Source organism: Doryrhamphus excisus, chromosome 5, assembly GCF_030265055.1.
Source record: "Doryrhamphus excisus isolate RoL2022-K1 chromosome 5, RoL_Dexc_1.0, whole genome shotgun sequence".
NCBI classification, from domain to species: domain Eukaryota; kingdom Metazoa; phylum Chordata; class Actinopteri; order Syngnathiformes; family Syngnathidae; genus Doryrhamphus; species Doryrhamphus excisus.
Genome location: NC_080470.1, coordinates 27,145,713 through 27,161,154, shown reverse-complemented (window position 1 = coordinate 27,161,154; position 15,442 = coordinate 27,145,713). Strand labels below are relative to the sequence as shown.

The window sequence follows — 15,442 nt, the reverse complement described above, 5'->3', positions numbered from 1 at the left end:
CAAAGGGCATGCTGGACGCATAGCATGCGTTAGTATGGCTTCAACTGAACAGAAGTTGGCAGAGTGTGAGTCTCTGTGGCGCAATCGGTCAGCGCGCTCGGCTGTTAACCGGGAGGCTGGTGGTTCGAGCCCACCCAAGGACGTTCTCTGGATGCATCAGTGTCACTGTTCATTGCGCTCCTCTCTTGCACAGCACTTGTGTGGTTCCCAATTGGCAAACTGTGTGTCAAGGCTCCCTACAAAGACAATACCCTTGTGTATTTGGACATTTGCAGGTTTAAGAAAACAGACCACATTAGCCAAATATCTTCTGGACAAAAGAGTGGTCAGACAAGACAAAGTTTGAGCCAGTCACCTGAACATTAGACTTTTGATCTGAGTGTCCGGGATTCAAGTCCCTGTTTAGGTGACCAGTGATAGGGTCTGAGGTCCACTTGCAAACGCCTCCTTTTTGCCCACAAAATACAAGGGCAACAGGACAATCCCTTCAACAATCCCCCATTGGCCTTTTCCAAGCAGTCACGGTGGCCGAGAGGTTAAGGCGTTGGACTCGAAATCCAATGGGGTTTCCCCGCACAGGTTCGAAACCTGTCTGTGACGCTTTGGCTGGGCATTTGTTGCCGCCATGCTGTTTACTTTGTGGTGGAGTACTGTTGGTTATGAGGCCGGGGTGTTGTCCTTTCACGGCCCGCATTCTCTCCACTGGTGTAGAGACCTGACTACAGAAAAGCAGACCTGACTTAAGGTGACTACACTTCCAAAGTTCCCAGTGATGACTGAACCTCTCGCTCCTTGTGTTCCCTGAGAAACTCATATCTTCAATTTAATTATTGAGAATTGTGTTTACCCACAGTCCTGGAAGATCGCAAAGGTGCTAGGTCGAAAAGGTTTACTTAAACAAGTTATTCCTTGTGTGCTGTTGTAGTCTCTGTCACGCAATTGGTCAGTGCGTTTGGCTGTTAACTGAGAGGTTGGTGGTTTGAGCCCACCCAGGGACTCTCATTTCACACGTGTTGGACTTTGGACTCCCTCCCTTGTACCCATGAACATTTTTCCCCATTGGCGAACTGTTTTTGTGTTGGTGCCAGATGCACAGCTGGCACTGTGGCTAAGCTGGTCAAAGTGCCTGTCTCGTACTGTATCTTAAATTTAATTATTGAGAATGGTGTTTACCCACAGTCCTGGAACATCGCAAAGGTGCTTGGTCGAAAAGGTTTACTTCAACAAGTTATTCCTTGTGTGCACGGTCATCTCCTTGGCCTTCTCGGTGTTGAGGATGAAGGAGCAGAAATCTTCTGGCATAGTGTACTTGACCACAGAAGGAGGATGAAAGAAGTAGGTTTAACATTTCAGGGAAGAGGCCTACCTTCACCGCCTGAACAGGGACTTGAACCCTGGACCCTCAGATTAAAAGTCTGATGCTCTACCAACTGAGCTATCCAGGCCTTTGTAGAATGAGGACAACTGACAAACTAAAATCTTCTGGCATACTGTACTTGACCTTGCAGAGAGGAGAGCTTCTTCTCTGGCTCTCAACAAAGGCGGTCGCATCTTTCCCCTCTCCTCCCTATCCCTTATCTTCCCTGCTTTGTTGTCCCTTGGTACTTTATGGAAACGATGTGAGGTGCCTGGCTTTTAACTAGCAGTGGAAAGACTTGTGTAGCCCCTCACACAAACCACGTGTCTTCCTCCCATGCACATGTTGCCAGCTGATCCTTGACATCAGCGACATTTTGGTTCTAGGACAATGAGGTCACCTGCCCCCATTGGTCTTTTCCAAGTAGTCACGGTGGCCGACAGGTTAAGGCGTTGGACTTGAAATCCAATGGGGTTTGTCTGTGACGCTTTGGTTGGGCATTTGTTGCCGCCATGCTGTCCACCTTGCGGTGGAGTACTGTTGGTTATGAGGGCCGGGGTGCTGTCCTTTCACGCTCCGCATTCTCTACACTGGTGGTCTAAATTTTGGGTAGAGGATAATGGGGTCCACTGTCCCCATTGATCTGCTTCTTGCAGTCTCGGTGGCCGAGAGGTTTGTTGCCACTCTGCTTTTGACATGCTGTTTTCAGCGGCCTTGTCAAGGGTGTTTCACAGGTGGGTGGGTGGTGTGATGTTGGATATGGGGGCCAGTGGGTTGTCACCGTTTTGTTGTTCCTGGAGCACATAAAGAAGAGTGGCCAGTATGGTGGGTCAAACCCATGACCTTGGCGTTATTAGCACCACACGCTGACCAACTGAGCTAACCGGGATAGCGTCTGAGAGCTGCTGGAATGACAAGGCGCTACGAAACACGTATAGGGCGGAGCCGCTCCGACCCACACGTCCAAATCCCACCTCCCGGGGCTCTTCCGGCACCACTCCTCCCTCCCTGCTCCAGCGGCGGAGTGCCGTCTGACGACGTCGGGAGTGTCGTCCCCATCCAACTGGGAGCCAGTCGCCTTTTGTCAGCGGAGAGGAGTCAACGTCTATGCCTGTGGCTGCTCCTGTACTGTGGGAGTCCTACACACAATTTCCCGCTGTCCAGTTCGCCCAGCACGCCAACGCTCTTCCTCCACCAGGGATATTCCCCAGCTGCTGGCACTGCCCGCTCCAACCACACCGGCTGCGTCATCCGCTTTGGTGGGCCGACTTCAGGTGGAAGGTACGATATCCTGGGCGGGGGAAGCTTCTCCTACCACAGCATTAATTGACTCTGGGGCAGACGAGAACTTCATCGATAGCGGACTGGTCAGTTCTCTCAACATTCCTACTGTTGAGCTTATCCCCCACAAGAATGTCTGCTTGCTAGATGAACATCACCTGGCATGCATTACGCATCAGACGTGCACCATATCCTTGGTGCTATCGGGTAACCACCACAAGGTCACTATTTTTTTTCTTATGCTCTCACGCTCAGCTCTGTTGGTATTCGGCCTCCCCTGGCATCCCGTGCGTGTGTTGTGATGTTTTGTCATTCAGCGCTACTTTGCAGGGGCACATCCACGCGACAATTTAATTTGTTCTCCGACAGTGTTTCCCAACGTGGCATTGGTGGTTCAGTGGTAGAATTCTCACTTGCCAAGCGGGAGGCCCAGGTCCGGTTCCCGGCCAATGCAGTATATCTCAGCTTATACCTTTCTTTAGAGCTCATGTTGAAAAAGTACAAAGGCTCTTTTCCTGCGAAAGGGCAGTATTCAGAATGACACCTGAAACGTAACAGACCGGACCACCCGAGAGTTAAGGTGGACAGCACTTAGTGAAACCAACAGTCATGCTGTTGTAGTCTCTGTCGCGCAATTGGTCAGCACGTTTGGCTGTTAACTGAGAGGTTGGTGGTTCGAGCCCACCCAGGGACTCTCAATTCACACATTTGTGGGACTTTGGACTCCCTCCCTTGTATGAACATTTTTCCCCATTGGCGAACTGTTTTTGTGTTGGTGCCAGATGCACTGCTGGCACTGTGGCTAAGCTGGTCAAAGTGCCTGTCTAGTAAACAGGACCAAGACAAATCCCATCTCCACTCAAAACCTGTCCAAATGTCAGTTACCTGACTGGGAGAACCAATATATTTTTATTAATAAAATAAATTTGATTAGAGATCAGATGATAGATGTTGATGGTAGACTGTCAGATTCTATTATAAAGAACAATATTATGTAGGATAAACTGTGTAGTTTTCAATTTAAGAGGATACGTGTAGATGAGGTAGGAAAACTGTTGCATTCTATTAAAAGCGATAAGCCATGTGGTATTGATAATTTGGATGGTAGGTTACTGAGGGCGGCAGCAAAGTTGATTCAGGAGCCGATATGCCATATCTTCAATTTAATTATTGACAATGGCGTTTATCCACAGTCCTGGAAGATCGCAAAGGTGCTAGGTCGAAAAGGTTTGCTTAAACAAGTCATTCCTTGTGTGCACGGTCATCTCCTTGGCCTTCTCGGTGTTGAGGATGAAGGAGCAGAAATCTTCTGGCATACTGTACTTGACCACAGAAGGAGGATAAAGGAAGTAGGTTTAACATTTCAGGGAAGGGGCCTCCCTTCTCCCGCCTGAACAGGGACTTGAACCCTGGACCCTCAGATTAAAAGTCTGATGCTCTACCAACTGAGCTATCCAGGCCTTTGTTGAATGCGGACAACTCACAAGGTCAAATCTTCTGACATACTGTACTTGACCTTGCAGAGAGGAGAGCTTCTTCTCTGGCTCTCAACAAAGGTGGTCGCATCTTTCCCCTCTCCTCCCTATCCCTTATCTTCCCTGCTTTGTTGTCCCCTGTCCACCCTGTCAATGGAGTTTGACTTGATTCTTTGTCATGCAGTCTGAAATTGGCAAACGGAGAAATTCTGATTGAGTGACCAATGCAGTCTGTCTATTTTAATACATTTCGTCTCAACTCATGTTGAAAAAGGACAGAGCCATTTCCGTGAGAGCACAAGACCCCTGGATTGTACCCAAAAATACTTTGCGTTCATCAAAGAGTAAAGCTGGTGTCCTGGTTTGCAATGCCTCGATTGTTACACCAGAAGGTGCGAGTCACATCCAAAACAAAGGGCATGCTGGAAGCATAGCATGCGTTAGTATGGCTTCAACTGAACAGAAGTTGGCAGTGTGTGAGTCTCTGTGGCGCAATCGGTCAGCGCGCTCGGCTGTTAACCGGTGGTTCGAGCCCACCCAGGGACGTTCTCTGGATGCATCAGTGTCGCTGTTTATTCATGTTTGCGCTCCTCTCTTGCACAGCACTTGTGTGGTTCCCAATTGGCAAACTCTGTGTCAAGGCTCCCTACAAAGAGCCTTGTGCATTTGGACATTTGCAGGTTTAAGAAAAAGAGACCACTTTAGCCAAATATCTTCTGGACAAAAGAGTGGTCAGACAAGACAAAGTTTGAGCCAGTCACCTGAACATTAGACTTTTGATCTGAGTGTCCGGGATTCAAGTCCCTGTTCAGGTGACCAGTGATAGGGTCTGAGGTCCACTTGCAAACGCCTCCTTTTTGCCCACAAAATACAAGGGCAACAGGACAATCCCTTCAACAATCTTGTAGCAGCATACAGCATGCTGAATGTAGCAGCATAGGAGTATATCCATATCTCCCTATGCAGCGTGTACCGTTAAACAGACCTCACTGCTGGCCAATCATTGTGTAGGTGGAGAGTATTTAAGCAGCGCTCCTCTCACTGCTTCTTCCGTTGCACTTCCGTCTGTGTACTTCCGGGTCAAGTGTTCGACTGAGACAGAGTGATCGGTGTGCTGCTAGGGCATACGTGTCTTTCGGCGTCCTATTGTGGTGAGTGTTATCTCTCGCTCCGTTGCTGTGCATGCTCGTAGCTTGCTAATGCTAGTGTGGTCATAGGTGAGACGCCCGTAGCCGCCTGGGTTTACTCCCTCCCTCGCTCCTCTCATGTGCCTGTGTGTCTGCTTAGAAGGTATGTAGAGTTATTAACATAGGTCGTAACCGCATCATTGTCGGCCATATCATTAATTTTAACATCTGCGATAGGTGTAATCTGCCTGAATGCCAGCTAACACTGCCGCCGCATGTGATGTCATCGCCAGCCGTCTGAGAACGCCGCTGCTTCGTCTGCGCTGTCGCTGCTTGCCTTGACTGACTGCTCTCCCGCTGCTGTGCTACGGCTTGCTACTGGCCTGTTCTGCTACTGCTCGGTCTTGTGGCTTCACCTAGCTGGGAGCTTAGCGCTGGTAGCCTCTGTCTGCGCTCTGGACTGCTCTGCCTGCTGTGATCAGCCCGCAGGCGGGACTGTGACTGACTTGCCAGGCCGCTCGGCCTCTCCTGACAGACAGACACTACGTGCAATTCTTCTTATTATTTTAGAGTTCCGCTTCTATTGTGTGTGTTTTAGTGGTGGGGTTGTAGATCCCTTTTTGTTTAGTTACAATTGCATAGGTTTTTCTTTTGCTTTTGTTTACATTATTTCTATAGGTTTACCTTTTTGTTTTAGGATTATTTTGACTTAGTTATATTTTCTAGCCTAGTTGCTTTATTTGATTTTGGGAATTGGGTGGGTTTTCCTTGAGTAGTTCCTCCTTTTGTTTATCATCTGTTGTTTTGCTTGTTTAATTTGTGTGTTTAGTGGATCAACCTTCAATTTAGTTAGTATGATTTTGTTATTTTTGTTTAATTGCTTTATTATTTTGTTTTTGACCCCACTAATTGTTTTATTCCCTTTTCAGTTGCTGAGGATCGGTGGTGGTGCTGGTGGTCTGGGTGGCGGTATCCCCTCCTTCTGTGTGCGGTGCTCCTCTGGGATTTGGTTTTCTTTGCACATCCCTGTGTGTGCCACGTGTGACTGGGTGCTTTTTGGGTTGTTTTGGGTAGATCCCTCCCCCCTTCACTAGCCCATTGTCCACCTGGTAAGCCTCAGCACCTGATTAGGTTTCCCTCTTCCCCTTCTTGTGTGTGTGGTATTTTAAAAATATGTTAAAATTTGTTAATAAAATCTATTATTTTTTTATAATGTGAACCATGTCTCCAGCCTCATGAGTATAATGAACCTGTGTATGCCTTAAGAGGGAAAAGAAAAAAAAAGAAATTGACTCTCTGGGTGAAATTCCCAGGGTGGCGTTGTCTGGTCCTTGAAAATCTCTGGTGTAAGCCAGTATTCTTCCACTCCCTACCACTGCCACACGGAATTGACGTACTCCACCAAAGGAACCAAAATAGTTCTCCCTTCACCCGCCTGAACAGGGACTTGAACCCTGGACCCTCAGATTAAAAGTCTGATGCTCTACTAAGGTGTTTCTTTCAAGCCGCGATTGTGATGTCTTGTTTTGTTGAAGGAAAGCCCATTATTTCTGGAACAATTTTCCCTACAAAGGAGAAATCTTTGTCCATTTGGACAATTGTCAATCTGCCCCCACTTTGGACACATCATCATGTTTCATTGTTTGGCAACTGCTTTGTGACTTCACCCCTTAAAAGCCCCTTCCTTCAGGTTTCCATAGTGTAGTGGTTTTCATGTTTGCCTCACACGCACAAGGTCCCCAGTTCGAAACTGCATCTATCCCCAGTTTGGACACACAGTCCATATTTCCCGGATGACTGATGGACCGCGAGGGTTCATAACGTAAAAGAAATTCAGAAAAATAAGAAGGCCCACAAACCCTAAGGCATTCAAAAACCATTAAGAGAACCTTCAAATGGATCCTGAAACATACAGGGAGCCAATGCAATGATTTTAGAAGCGGTGTAATATGCGCCTGCCTTCTGGTCCTCGTCAGCACACGTGCAGCAAAAGTTGTTCTGTAAAAGTTGTAGACTTGTGATGTTTCTTTTAGGAAGACCAGAAAGCAGGGCATTGCAATAGTCAATACGACTGGAAATAAAAGCATGCATCAGCATCTCTCTATTTGCCCGAGAGAGGAACGGGCAGACTCTGGCTGTATTCTTTAAATGAAAAATAAAATCCTGTTTTTGTAACATTTTTAATGTGTGGAATAAAATTGAGCTCAGTCCCCTGAAACGTCCCGTCCTTCAGGTTTCCATAGTGTAGTGGTTATCACGTTTGCCAAACACGCAAAAGGTCCGCTGTTCGAAACTGGGTGGAAACATGGCCTTTCAAGTCCTTCTTTTACAAAAAAAGCTAAGGTGACAAATAGGAACAAGGACATGTGCTTGATCTCTGAAGGGACTTGAACTCTTGACACTCAGATTTAAAGTCTGATGCCCTACGAAGTGAGCTCCCAGGCCTTTGGTCAAAAGACTTGTTTTTGTGTATTTGGAATGAAATGTTTTCTGCATGTTGAAAGGTTTTCAACAGGAAAGATATCTTTCAGATGTATCAATAAAACTGCTATATAATATGGGGCTCGAACCCACGACCATGAGATTAAGAGTCACATGCTCTACTGACTGAGCTAATCAGGCCTTTTGCTTCTCTAGATATCATTTTTTGTTCTGTTTTTATTGATGTGGCCATCCTGATGATTGATCAATTCCACAGAGGACCTCAGACCTGGTCACCTGAACAGGGACTTGAATCCGGGACACTCAGATCAAAAGTTTCATGTTCGGGACCAAATGGTCCTTCGAGCCGAATATCTTCCCAGTGACCTGCAAGATCCAGAGGGAGGCAGGGATGTTCTGTGCCTCCATTGTCGAGGCGGCAGTGGCCCTAAGATGGTCAGGGCCTGTCGTGGCGGTAATCCTAGAACCCGTTGGTGGATACCATTGGTGAGGGATGCCGTCAAGCTGAAGGAGTTCTATTGGGCCTTTTTGGCTCATGGGACTTCAGCTGACAGGAACCGACAGGCCAAGCGGTCCGCGGCTTTGGCATTCGCTGAGCCAAAAACTCTGACATGGGAGGAGTTTGGAGAAGCCATGGAGAAGGACTTCCGGACGGCTTCGAAGAGATTCTGGATCCGGCGTCTCAGGAAAGGAAAGCAGTACACAGTGAAGACGCTGTCAAACGCTTGGCTGTACTCATTCGCACCAAAGCAACAAGACCTTCGATAGCTCAGTTGGAAGAGCGGAGGACTGTAGTGGTTCAAGCTGGCATCCTTAGGTCGCTGGTTCAAGTCCGGCTCGAAGGACAAGCTGTTTCTTGTGTTATGTCTGCCGGCAAAGAATGGCAATACCGTCTTGTCTGAAGGACCTCCGCTTCCCTGTCAATGGAGTTGGACTTGAGTCTTTGTCACGCAGTCTGAAATTGGCAAACGGAGTAATTCTGATTGAGTGATCATTTGAGTGTCTATTTGAATACGTTTCATCTCAACTCCTGTTGGAAAAGAACAGCCATTTCCATGAGAGCACAAGAGTCAAGTCAAGTCAAGTTTATTTATATAGCCCTTAATCACAAAAGAGCCTCAAAGGGCTTAACAAGCAGGCAACAGAAGAAGACAGACAATAGACGACAAACGACATCCCCTGATCTGAACCCCCATCAGGGCAAGGAAAAACTCAAAACCCATTAGGGAAAAAGAAACCTTGAGAAGGGACCGCAGATGGGGGAATCCCCCTTCTAGGATGACCAGGCTGCAATGGATGTGGAGAGGTTAACATGTGACAGTTAAATATAAACATAGAGTATAATAGTCCAGGTCCAAGATGTGATGCCATTAGGACAGTTGGGCAGCCACGGGTCTTGAGATGATCACTATCCCTCTGCTGCAGCGCCTCCAAGGTAGGCCACGACCGATGTCCAGTTTCGTCAAGGCAAACTTCCAAAACAGCCTCTCCTGGACCCCCCCCCCCCTCAGCCGGGGGGGGGGCGGTATGGGAGAGAGAAGGAGCGGCAGTCAAAACAGGCAGGGAATATTTTTAACTAAACGCTAAAGTATAGAAATGAGTCTTAAGTCGGGACTTGAACATTTCTACTGAGGTAGCAGCTCTAATATTAACAGGTAGATCATTCCACAACGTTGGGGCCCGAATGGAAAAGGCTCTAGAGCCCGCATACTTCTTTCTGGCTCTCGGGATAGTCAAAAGACCGGCGTGTTGTGAGCGTAGGTTTCTAGACGGAGCATAGGGTACAATTAGGTCCACCAGATAACAAGGTGCCAACCCGTGTAATATTTTGTAAACCAGAAGCAGTACCTTAAAGTCACATCTTAAATGAACTGGGAGCCAGTGCAGGTTGGCTAGTATTGGTGAAATATGGTCACACTTACGTGTCCTTGTAAGAAGTCGCGCTGCAGCATTTTGTACTAACTGCAAGCTTTTGAGACTCGCCATTGGAAGACCAGAAAGCAGTACATTACAGTAGTCAAGGCGAGACGTGACAAATGCATGGACTAGGGTCTCTGCATCAGAGGTGGATAGAATAGGTCATATCTTCGCAATATTGCGAAGATGAAAAAATGCTATTTTAGTAACATTCTTAATGTGTTTATGAAAGGATAGAGTCGGGTCCAATATCACACCCAAATTTTTCACAGAGTCACTTTGGGAAATTATGCTATTATCAAAACTCAGAGTGGTGTCCTTAAACAGGCGGCTCTGTTTAGCAGGGCCGATGATCACCATCTCAGTTTTATCAGAGTTCAGGAGTAAAAAGTTACAGGACATCCAATGTTTAATATCAATGAGGCAAGCCTCCAAATTAGAGCAGTCCCGCGGGTCAGTTAACTTTAGTGGGACATATAGCTGAGTGTCATCAGCATAAGAGTGAAAGCTAATCTTATGTTTGCGAATGATGTCGCCAAGCGGCAACATGTAAATGTTAAACAAAAGACCCCTGGATTGTACCCGAAAATACTTTGCGCTCATCAGAGAGTAAAGTTGTTGTCCTGGTTTGCAAAGCCTCCATTGTTACGCCAGAAGGTGCCAGTCACATCCAAAACAAAGGGTTCCATGGTGTAATGGTTAGCACTCTGGACTCTGAATCCAGTTTAGGGTGATACCTATGGCTGTATTTGGCCTAGATATCGGGATTGGGGCCCGGATTAGTATTCGCTACTTGGGAACATTTCATCAAAAAACAAAGGAGTTTATGGAGAATGCGGGCGTTGATCCCGCTACCTCTCACATGCTAAGCGAGCGCTCTACCATTTGAGCTAATTCCCCTGCTGATGCAGTGTTGGCAGAGAAGGTCCAGTCTCAGAACTATTTTGGTGCCTTTGCTGGAGTACGTCAAAGCGACACAGTCTCTGCCTTTCAGAGTGCAGACATGATGCAGTCCCTGGTTGTCTAGTGGCTGGGACTTGGTGCTCTCACCACCGCGGCCGTTGTTCGATTCCCGGTCAGGGAACTGACATTTGGTTAGGTTTTGACTGGAGATAGGATTTGTCTTGGTCCTCGGCCGAACGGTTCGGGTCATCTTTCAGCGCTGTCTGTGAACTGCTGTCACTGCACATGAAAACAATTCCACGTCCGCCAATCGAATCCCGGTCTACCTGGTCGACGGACACGTAAACAGTGCAGGTACCCTCCTTTGTGCGGCTCCATTTCAGTGTCCTCCGTTGTCAGCGAACCTCACAAGGTCACAGTTTTTTCCTGATCAGGGCACCGTTTTGGGTTGGGTGGATGAGTGGTCTGAAGCACCAGATTAAGGCTCCTTTCGCTCAGGAGCCACTGGTTGAAATCCCACAGCTGTCATTTTCCTTGTCAGCTCCATTATCCACGACTGGAATGATTTGGTAGCAAAGGACTGTCAGATTGTACAACACAGCTGAGCACTTGGAGAAGAAGATGGATAGAGGTCTTGTTCTCCCGGACTGGTTGTTGCAACCGCAACCCTGCTCAAGGTTCAAGGTGACACACAAAACAGGAACTCCACGTCTGGGAATCGAACCGCGTAATCTTCCATGTGACAGGCGGAGATACGGGCCACTATACTAACAAGGACTGCTGCTGAGTTGATGTAGTGTCGATTGGCCAAAGCGGAATTCAGAACAGGCTTGTGGCCCATGACCGTTTTTATGGTAGCTGGAGACTTCAACCAGTGAAATCCTTCCAATTTTCTGTAGCTCTTATCCTCATCAACGGACCGTATTGCCCACCCGTTACCGGCATGGGGACATTCCAACCCAAGTTGAGAACACACTGGACCAGGTACACAGCAACACACGTGGCACAGACACAGCTTCACCCTGCCCCCACTTTTACCCACGACTGAAAAAGCAGAACACCACCTTAGAAGCTGAAATACTCACTTGGGAGAACGTTAGACTGAAGTTCTAAAGGTCCCTGGTTCAAGACCGGTTTTCAGAAAAATCCCTGTTTATGTTGTGACTTGGCAAATAGTTTGAAAAGGCTTATTGGCTGGCTGAAAGGACCTTAGCTTCATTCTTCAAAAGGCCAGACATCCAGCCATCCAGACAATGTTAGAGGAGGTTACAAACCATTGACTCCAAGGGCACAAGTTGAGTCCACCAAGATATCAAAGTGACCCGGAGGGTGGCTAAGGTGTTTCTTTCAAGCCGCGATTGTGATGTCTTGTTTTGTTGAAGAAAAGCCCATTATTTCTGGAACAATTTTCCCTACAAAGGAGAAATCTTTGTCCATTTGGACAATTGTCAATCTGCCCCCACTTTGGACACATCGTCGTGTTTCATTGTTTGGCAACTGCTTTGTGACTTCACCAGTCCCCTTAAAAGCCCCGTCCTTCAGGTTTCCATAGTGTAGTGGTTATCACGTTTGCCTCACACGAAAAAGGTCCCCAGTTCAAAACTGGGTGGAAACATGGCCTTTCAAGACCTCCTTTTACAAAAAAATCAAGATGACAAATGGGAACAAGGATATGTGCTTGATGTCTGAAGGTGTATACACGAGCGTCCATCCCCAGTTTGGACACACAATCCATATTTCCCGGATGACTGATGGGCTGGGAATACATAACAGGTCGGTGTTGGAGGACCTGATGGACCGCGAGGGTTCATAACGTAAAAGAAATTCAGAAAAAATAAGAAGGCCCACAACCCCCAAGGCATTTAAAAACCATTAAGAGAACCTTCAAATGGATCCTGAAACATACAGGGAGCCAATGCAGTGATTTTAGAAGCGGTGTAATATGCGCCTGCCTTCTGGTCCTCGTCAGCACACGTGCAGCAAAAGTTGTTCTGTAAAAGTTGTAGACTTGTGATGTTTCTTTTAGGAAGACCAGAAAGCAGGGCATTGCAATAGTCAATACGACTGGAAATAAAAGCATGCATCAGCATCTCTCTATTTGCCCGAGAGAGGAACGGGCGGACTCTGGCTGTATTCTTTAAATGAAAAATAAAATCCTGTTTTTGTAACATTTTTAATGTGTGGAATAAAATTGAGCTCAGTCCCCTTAAAAGCCCCTTCCTTCAGGTTTCCATAGTGTAGCGGTTATCACGTTTGCCTCACACGCAAAAGGTCCCCAGTTCGAAACTGGGTGGAAACATGGCCATTCAAGTCCTTCTTTTACAAAAAAAAGTTAAGGTGACAAATAGGAACAAGGACTTGTGCTTGATCTCTGAAGGGACTTGAACTCTTGACACTCAGATTTAAAGTCTGATGCCCTACGAAGTGAGCCCCCAGGCCTTTGGTCAAAAGACTTGTTTTTGTGTATTTGGAATGAAATGTTTTCTGCATGTTGAACAGTTTTCAACAGGAAAGATATCTTTCAGATGTATCAATAAAAGTGCTGAATCGCCCAATATGGGGCTCGAACCCACGACCATGAGATTAAGAGTCTCATGCTCTACCGACTGAGCTAATCAGGCCTTTTGCTGCTCTAGATATCATTTTTTGTTCTGTTTTTATTGATGTGGCCATCCTGATGTTTGATCAATTCCACAGCTGACCTAGTTTCTCAGGGAACAGAAGGAGCGAGACCTGGAGGGTCAGGATGGCCGAGCGGTCGAAGGCGCTGCATTCAGGTTGCAGTCTCTAATGAGGCGTGGGTTCAAATCCCACTTCTGACAGTGCAAGAGGACCTCAGACCTGGTCACCTGAACAGGGACTTGAATCCGGGACACTCAGATCAAAAGTTTCATGTTCGGGACCAAATGGTCCTTCGAGCCGAATATCTTCCCAGTGACCTGCAAGATCCAGAGGGAGGCAGGGATGTTCTGTGCCTCCATTGTCGAGGCGGCAGTGGCCCTAAGATGGTCAGGGCCTGTCGTGGCGGTAATCCTAGAACCCGTTGGTGGATACCATTGGTGAGGGATGCCGTCAAGCTGAAGGAGTTCTATTGGGCCTTTTTGGCTCATGGGACTTCAGCTGACAGGAACCGACAGGCCAAGCGGTCCGCGGCTTTGGCATTCGCTGAGCCAAAAACTCTGACATGGGAGGAGTTTGGAGAAGCCATGGAGAAGGACTTCCGGACGGCTTCGAAGAGATTCTGGATCCGGCGTCTCAGGAAAGGAAAGCAGTACACAGTGAAGACGCTGTCAAACGCTTGGCTGTACTCATTCGCACCAAAGCAACAAGACCTTCGATAGCTCAGTTGGAAGAGCGGAGGACTGTAGTGGTTCAAGCTGGCATCCTTAGGTCGCTGGTTCAAGTCCGGCTCGAAGGACAAGCTGTTTCTTGTGTTATGTCTGCCGGCAAAGAATGGCAATACCGTCTTGTCTGAAGGACCTCCGCTTCCCTGTCAATGGAGTTGGACTTGAGTCTTTGTCACGCAGTCTGAAATTGGCAAACGGAGTAATTCTGATTGAGTGATCATTTGAGTGTCTATTTGAATACGTTTCATCTCAACTCCTGTTGGAAAAGAACAGCCATTTCCATGAGAGCACAAGACCCCTGGATTGTACCCGAAAATACTTTGCGCTCATCAGAGAGTAAAGTTGTTGTCCTGGTTTGCAAAGCCTCCATTGTTACGCCAGAAGGTGCCAGTCACATCCAAAACAAAGGGTTCCATGGTGTAATGGTTAGCACTCTGGACTCTGAATCCAGTTTAGGGTGATACCTATGGCTGTATTTGGCCTAGATATCGGGATTGGGGCCCGGATTAGTATTCGCTACTTGGGAACATTTCATCAAAAAACAAAGGAGTTTATGGAGAATGCGGGCGTTGATCCCGCTACCTCTCACATGCTAAGCGAGCGCTCTACCATTTGAGCTAATTCCCCTGCTGATGCAGTGTTGGCAGAGAAGGTCCAGTCTCAGAACTATTTTGGTGCCTTTGCTGGAGTACGTCAAAGCGACACAGTCTCTGCCTTTCAGAGTGCAGACATGATGCAGTCCCTGGTTGTCTAGTGGCTGGGACTTGGTGCTCTCACCACCGCGGCCGTTGTTCGATTCCCGGTCAGGGAACTGACATTTGGTTAGGTTTTGACTGGAGATAGGATTTGTCTTGGTCCTCGGCCGAACGGTTCGGGTCATCTTTCAGCGCTGTCTGTGAACTGCTGTCACTGCACATGAAAACAATTCCAAGTCCGCCAATCGAATCCCGGTCTACCTGGTCGACGGACACGTAAACAGTGCAGGTACCCTCCTTTGTGCGGCTCCATTTCAGTGTCCTCCGTTGTCAGCGAACCTCACAAGGTCACAGTTTTTTCCTGATCAGGGCACCGTTTTGGGTTGGGTGGATGAGTGGTCTGAAGCACCAGATTAAGGCTCCTTTCGCTCAGGAGCCACTGGTTGAAATCCCACAGCTGTCATTTTCCTTGTCAGCTCCATTATCCACGACTGGAATGATTTGGTAGCAAAGGACTGTCAGATTGTACAACACAGCTGAGCACTTGGAGAAGAAGATGGATAGAGGTCTTGTTCTCCCGGACTGGTTGTTGCAACCGCAACCCTGCTCAAGGTTCAACGTGACACACAAAACAGGAACTCCACGTCTGGGAATCGAACCGCGTAATCTTCCATGTGACAGGCGGAGATACTGGCCACTATACTAACAAGGACTGCTGCTGAGTTGATGTAGTGTCGATTGGCCAAAGCGGAATTCAGAACAGGCTTGTGGCCCATGACCGTTTTTATGGTAGCTGGAGACTTCAACCAGTGAAATCCTTCCAATTTTCTGTAGCTCTTATCCTCATCAACGGACCGTATTGCCCACCCGTTACCGGCATGGGGACATTCCAACCCAA

At 47.6% G+C, this 15,442-nt stretch overlaps 1 long non-coding RNA gene and 10 other non-coding genes across 11 annotated transcripts; 8 read left to right on the top strand and 3 right to left on the bottom strand.

Moving 5' to 3' along the window:
* Positions 1-69: 69 nt before the first annotated feature.
* Positions 70-143, top strand: trnan-guu (transfer RNA asparagine (anticodon GUU)). The gene has a single exon. It is a non-coding gene; the product is annotated as a tRNA-Asn (tRNA).
* A 375-nt stretch (positions 144-518) lies between these two features.
* On the top strand, positions 519-600 carry trnas-cga (transfer RNA serine (anticodon CGA)). Its single transcript has one exon. It is a non-coding gene; the product is annotated as a tRNA-Ser (tRNA).
* A 772-nt stretch (positions 601-1,372) lies between these two features.
* On the bottom strand, positions 1,373-1,445 carry trnak-uuu (transfer RNA lysine (anticodon UUU)). The gene has a single exon. It is a non-coding gene; the product is annotated as a tRNA-Lys (tRNA).
* Positions 1,446-4,025: 2,580 nt separating this feature from the next.
* trnak-uuu (transfer RNA lysine (anticodon UUU)) lies at positions 4,026-4,098 on the bottom strand. Its single transcript has one exon. It is a non-coding gene; the product is annotated as a tRNA-Lys (tRNA).
* A 640-nt stretch (positions 4,099-4,738) lies between these two features.
* Positions 4,739-6,406, top strand: LOC131129771 (uncharacterized). Its single transcript, XR_009129888.1, has 3 exons — positions 4,739-5,264; positions 5,331-5,403; positions 5,478-6,406. It is a non-coding gene; the product is annotated as an uncharacterized LOC131129771 (long non-coding RNA).
* Positions 6,407-8,440: 2,034 nt separating this feature from the next.
* Positions 8,441-8,527, top strand: trnay-gua (transfer RNA tyrosine (anticodon GUA)). The gene is given in 2 exon segments: positions 8,441-8,477; positions 8,492-8,527. It is a non-coding gene; the product is annotated as a tRNA-Tyr (tRNA).
* Positions 8,528-12,044: 3,517 nt separating this feature from the next.
* On the top strand, positions 12,045-12,117 carry trnav-cac (transfer RNA valine (anticodon CAC)). Its single transcript has one exon. It is a non-coding gene; the product is annotated as a tRNA-Val (tRNA).
* A 611-nt stretch (positions 12,118-12,728) lies between these two features.
* On the top strand, positions 12,729-12,801 carry trnav-cac (transfer RNA valine (anticodon CAC)). The gene has a single exon. It is a non-coding gene; the product is annotated as a tRNA-Val (tRNA).
* A 249-nt stretch (positions 12,802-13,050) lies between these two features.
* Positions 13,051-13,123, bottom strand: trnak-cuu (transfer RNA lysine (anticodon CUU)). Its single transcript has one exon. It is a non-coding gene; the product is annotated as a tRNA-Lys (tRNA).
* A 119-nt stretch (positions 13,124-13,242) lies between these two features.
* Positions 13,243-13,324, top strand: trnal-cag (transfer RNA leucine (anticodon CAG)). Its single transcript has one exon. It is a non-coding gene; the product is annotated as a tRNA-Leu (tRNA).
* Positions 13,325-13,833: 509 nt separating this feature from the next.
* Positions 13,834-13,920, top strand: trnay-gua (transfer RNA tyrosine (anticodon GUA)). The gene is given in 2 exon segments: positions 13,834-13,870; positions 13,885-13,920. It is a non-coding gene; the product is annotated as a tRNA-Tyr (tRNA).
* The last annotated feature ends 1,522 nt before the right edge of the window (positions 13,921-15,442 follow it).